We start from the raw sequence: 6,011 nt of genomic DNA, 5'->3' as shown, positions 1-6,011 counted from the left end.
GAGCTATAGGCACTGCCCCACCACTTCTTAAATGCAGGCTGCATGGGGTGTGCAAAAGTAGAATGTGGAAAGGGAAAAAAAAGAAAGAATAACTTTATAATAAAGAAAACTGATAAACACTACCACAAGCCAGGCGGTCAACGTCAGAGCTGGGACCCTCGGTCACCGCCCCGGCCTGTGAAACTGTCTGAACACGGACCGCTGTGCTACCTTGCTCTGGATCAACTCCCCTTAAGTGCCTGAGGGTTATTCATCTTAGGTGGAGGGAGAGAGAGAAACAGTCTTTGAGGAAGAGAAATAGTCTTAGTAGGAGAGCAAATCTGAGCAGTCTTCCTAGAAGGGCTCCAGGCAGCACCCTCTGAGCAGGAAGAGTGAAAAGAATCAGCAAGTCCATGAAAGAATGAGACTCTGGACTAATCGCTCCTCAGCTATTTATAGAGGTGACCCCGTGGCTATTTGCACCACAGATGTAGAGATTGCCAAGCACGATGTTCTCGACTGGTGCTCTGGTGTTCTCGAGAGCTGAATCCCTTCCCCATGCCCTTATCACCAGGTGTTACCAAGCTGTTATATCACAGGTGTTTCTTATAGTTACAGAGCATTCAGAGCTGAACTCTCACTCCTCCCTCCCTTGAACTATAGGGTCTGCTACAGGCCAAGATTAACATCAACAGAAATAATGCATACTGACAGTATGGCCCCCTGATATGCGGTGACAATGACAATTCTCCTCTGTAGGCTTCCTCCCAGAAGCTCATTCCCCTAGTCTAACCATAATAACATCACTAGACAAATTCTAATTGAAGGATATGCTGCAAATTGAAGGACTACCTGACCAGTACTCCTCAAAACTGTCAGGGTCATAAAAAACAAGGGAAGTCTGAGAAACTGTCGCAACCAAAACAGAGACACACAACTAAATGTATATGGTACTTGAAACAAACAAAAAAGACATTAGGTAAAAATTAAGTAAAGCTGAAAGAAGTATGGCCCTTAGTTGATTGTAGCGTATAAATATTGGTTCATTCATTGTACAACTATATGATGTCAATGCAAAATGTTAATACCGGGGGAACTTGGTATGGGGATACAGGAACTCTCTGTACTGTGTTCACAGATTTTCTGTAAATCTAAAACTGTTCTGAAATTGATGGTTTCTTTTTTAAAAAGTTGAGGAACAGAAGACTAAAAACTGGATAGAAAAATGAAGGAAAGATAACTCACAAAAATTTATAAAAGTGACCCACATACATTTGAACAAATACTCAAAATCACTCGTAATTAAAATAACACTTGCATGATAACACATCTCATTAATGAGGCTGTATGGAAACAGATATTTTCCTACATTTCTAGCGGGAATGCAAACTATTCATAGTGCAACCCTTCTGGAGGGGACTTTGGAACTACCTAAGAACAGTATAACTATGGAGGCACCTACCTTTTGACTCAGTAATCCCCCTCCTAGGAATCTACCCTGAAGATACTGCTTCAAAAATGTGAAAATACATATCTATAAGGTTACTCATTGCAGCATGGTTTGTAATTGCAAAATATTGGAAACAACTTGAATGTCCAAACGTGGGAGAGCAGTTGAATAGTCTGTGGTGTATCTCCACCCACTGAGAGTGCCATATAGCTGTAAAAATTAGTGAGATCATTATGAGCTGATGGGGGGTGATTTCTGTGTATACAGCTAGGGAGAGAAAAGCAAAGTGCAAAAAAGTATCCATGGTGTGCATGGGGATATGGGAAATTGTACATGTTATCTGCTCATTTGTGCAAAAGAAATCTAGAAAGGGGAAACCAGAAAGTACTGTAGATAGTACCCCCTTATCTACAGCAGGGAGATAGGAAAGGGGCGACAAAAAGAAGTGGGCATCACAGGAGAAGAAAGCCACCCTGCTCTGAGAATATCTTTTTGGTTACCTTTGACTCTTAGAACAGTGGTAAAGTAACATACCTCCCCAAGTACATAAACACTAAAAGCAACCAGAACATTGGGGGAACCCAAAGTGGAATAGAAACACTAACAAACGAGCCGGTGTCACAAGTGAGGAACAGTCCCCAGTGAAAGGGATGGGGAAGGAAAAATCTAACTTTAGTAACAGTGGAATACAGTGTTTGAACTGAGTTTTGTAAGGCTAAAGATAAAAAGAATACTGTAATTACTGAATTTATTTCTCACTGGGATACAGGCAATCAATTCTGAAAATACTATATATGTACACTAGAACTGAACAAATAAGTAATTATATTGTAGATAATGAGAGCAAGATCTATCACTGTCAAAGAAAGAAGGTACAAATAAGGAAATGTAGAAGGCTGGAATGAACTCTTTGGTGTTGGACTGAAATCAGATATATCAGTATGAACTTGTGGTTTTTATTATCTCCATACACACAGATGTATGTACATACATGCGTTTTACAGCTTGATATGCTGGCAGACATTGGACATAGTACTGAGAGATACAGAAGAAATGACATCCCTATAGCCTTGAACACAGCGAACACCCGGATCTTGGTTTCTAAGTACCATTTTCCAAGAAAGGAACCAGTGCTCCTTGGAAAAGGGGGTGATGCTTCTTGGTTTGGAACAGGGAAATATAAGACGAGCCTAGCACATCTTTGCTGGCAGGAAAAAAGAAAGGGCTCACAAAAGACTGAGGGCTTGTTAAGGAAACACAGGCACTAAGCTGAAGGAGCTCCCAATGACCAGATCTGGAACCACTCGAGCAAAAAAATAATGATAGTATTGGATTATAACCTGAAATATAAAATGAATATATGTGAGACCATAAATGTAAATAAATAATTTTATGGCCTGGTGTCTGTAGCACAGTGGTTAAGGCGCTGGCCACATGCACCCAGGCTGGCAGGTTCAAACCCAGCCCAGGCCAGCTAAACAGCAACAACAACTGCAACAACAACAACAAAAAATAGCCAGGCGTTGTGGTAGGTGCCCATAGTCCCAGCTACTTGGGAGGCTGAGGCAAGAGAATCACTTAAGCCCAAGAGGTTGCGGTGAGCTGTGACACCACGGCACTCTACCGAGGGTGATATAGTGAGACTCTATTTATTTAAAAAAAAAATACATATATATATGTAAATAAATATTTTTTTAAATAGGCTTGGCAGGGCCGTGCCTGTGGCTCAAAGGAGTAGGGCACAGCTCCATATACCAGAGGTGGTGGGTTCAAACCTGGCCCCGGCCAAAAACTGCAAATAAATAAATAAATAAATAAATAAAAATAGGCTCAGCACCTGTACGTAACTCAGCAGCTCCGGTGCCAGCCACATACACTGGGGCTGGAGGGATCAAACCTGGCCCGGGCCTGCCAAATAACTAAGATGGGTGCCAGCAGCCTCACGGGTACCAGCTGGCCCATCACCCCCATAAGATAGGTACCGCCTGCCACTGATGTGCACAGGGGGCTGTGTAGGATAAAAGATGAAAGGACAAAAATATGAGAATACTCTGAAATGATGACAGGCACCATTATTCTTAGATCGGTCCAGATGGGGCCAGAACAGGGCAAGATAAGAACGGATGGGCCGAGAACTGTCATCACGAGAGGAAATGAGCTAAGTGCTGTGATAAATTGTTTCATTTATCCATTAGTTGCTAGATCTGCATTATGTTATTTTATTGTTCTCTAACTGCCCTTTATGTTACCTATTGGTTACCTACTGGCTAAACCGCTAAATTGCCAGGTTCGCTTCTATAAAAGAGGTCATGGGGACCCCATGCTTGCTTTTTGCTTCTTTTGCCAATTTTCTTTTTGCTTTTAATTGCTAACTTTCAACCCACCTGTTTGTCCCTTTGCCAACTTTCAGACTAGAAAAACCCCAATGTCAGACCCCTCAATGCTCTCTCACTTAGTCTGCTTTAGACTTTGCTGAGACAGCCCTGAGGTTAATAAAAGACTTTTTTTGAAATTCTAATTTGAGTTGGTGGCCCTTATCTTGCCCAGTAACATAACAGTAACAACTACAACAAAAAAAATAGCCGGGTGTTATGGCAGGCACTTGTAGTCCCAGCTACTTGGAGGCTGAGGCAAGAGAATCGCTTAAGCCCAAGAGTTGGAGGTTGCTGTGAGCTGTGATACCTTTGTGATGCCACAGCACTCTACCCAGGGCGATATAGTGAGACTCTGTCTCATAAAAAAAATTAATTAATTAAATAAAAATAAATAAAAATAAATTGAGGTGGGAGAAGTGACATCTTTTCCTTTCAGAAGAATTTCAATTGACAAATGTAGAAGAGAGGGTATCAGAGACCCACCAATGCATGCTAACAGAATATTAGTGGGTGAAAATTGAGGAGAAACAGGGTATGTGCATAGACCCAAGGGATCACCTCCAAGATACTAATTAAGTACAACTTATCAAATTTATATAAATTTTAACAGAAATTTATAAAATCATTAATTACAAAGAGAAACACAGTGACTTTACAATGGAGAAACACAGCTTAACTAAGACACAGCTAAGTGATCAAGATTAAAATCACTGGTAGTGGCTCGGCGCCTGTGGCTCAAGCGGCTAAGGCGCCAGCCACATACACCTAAGGTGGCGGGTTCGAATCCCCAGCCCGGGCCCGCCAAACAACAATGATGGCTGCAACCAAAAAATAGCCGGGCGTTGTGGTGGGCGCCTGTGGTCCCAGCTACTTGGGAGGCGGAGGCAGGAGATTCGCTTGAGCCCAGGAGTTGGAGGTTGCTGTGAGCGTGATGCCATGGCACTCTACCCAGGGGGATAGCTTGAGGCTCCGTCTCAAAAAAAAAAAAAAAAAAGATCACTGGTAGTAAAATGTATTGACATTGGCTGGGAGTGGTGACTCATGCTGTAATTCTAGCATTCGGGAGGCTGCTTGAGCTCAGGAGCTGGAGACTAGCTTAAGCAAGAGCAAGACCCCATCTCTACTAAAAATAGAAAAATTAGATGGGCATCATGGTGGACACCAGTAGTCCCAGCTACTTGGGCCTCTAAGGCAGAAGCATTGCTTGAGTTTGAGGTTGCTGTGAGCTAGGCTAATGCCATGGCACTCTAGCCTGGGCAACAGAGAGACACTTTGTTTCAAAAAAAAAAAGACAGGGTAGCACCTGTGACTCAGTGGGTAGGGCGCCGGCCCCATATACTGAGGGTGGTAGGTTCAAGCCCGGCCCTGGCCAAACTGCAACAAAAAAATAGCTGGGCGTTGTGGTGGGCGCCTGTAGTCCCAGCTACTGGGGAGGCGGAGGCAAGAGAATCACCTAAGCCCAGGAGTTGAAGGTTTGAAAGTTTGCTGTGAGCTGTGATGCCACGGCAGTCTACCGAGGGCAATAAAGTGAGACTCTGTCTCTACAAAAAGAAAAAAAAAAAGACATCCAGAAGCCCCCTGATATGATGCACTGAAAAAATATATAACACTATTTCTGTGATATTCTTGCCAAAAATGTATAACCTCAATCTATACTTAACCTATATAAACTCAAACGAATGAACATTGTAAAAAATAACTGACCAGTTCTCTTCCTTCAAAAATGTCAAGGTTGGATGGGCAAAATGGTTTACCCACATAATCCCAGCAATTTGGGAAGCTGACCTGGGAGGATTGCTTGAGCTCAGGAGTTTGAGACCAGCCTGGGCCACACAGTGAGACTTTGTAAAATAAAATAGAAAAATTAGCCAGACATAGTGGCGTGTGCCTGTAGTCCCAGCTACATGGGAAGCTGAGGCAGAAGATTGCTTGAGCCCAGGAGTTTAAGGTTGCAGTGAGCTATGATCGTGTACATCCCAGCACTGGTGACAGAGCGAGACTCTGTCTCAAAAAAAAAAGAAAAAAGTATCAAGATCATGAAAAACTGGCTCGGTGCCTATAGCTCAACTGGCTAAGGCGCCAGCCACCTACACCTAAGGTGGCGGGTTCGAGTCCCCAGCCCGGACCCGCCAAACAACAATGACGGCTGCAACCAAAAAATAGCCGGGTGTTGTGGCGGGCGCCTGTGGTCCCAGCTACTTGGGAGG

This window comes from Otolemur garnettii, unplaced genomic scaffold (genome assembly GCF_000181295.1).
Source record: "Otolemur garnettii isolate 467f Iridium unplaced genomic scaffold, OtoGar3 scaffold00101, whole genome shotgun sequence".
NCBI classification, from domain to species: Eukaryota; Metazoa; Chordata; class Mammalia; order Primates; family Galagidae; genus Otolemur; species Otolemur garnettii.
Note: the sequence above shows the minus strand (reverse complement) of the source record.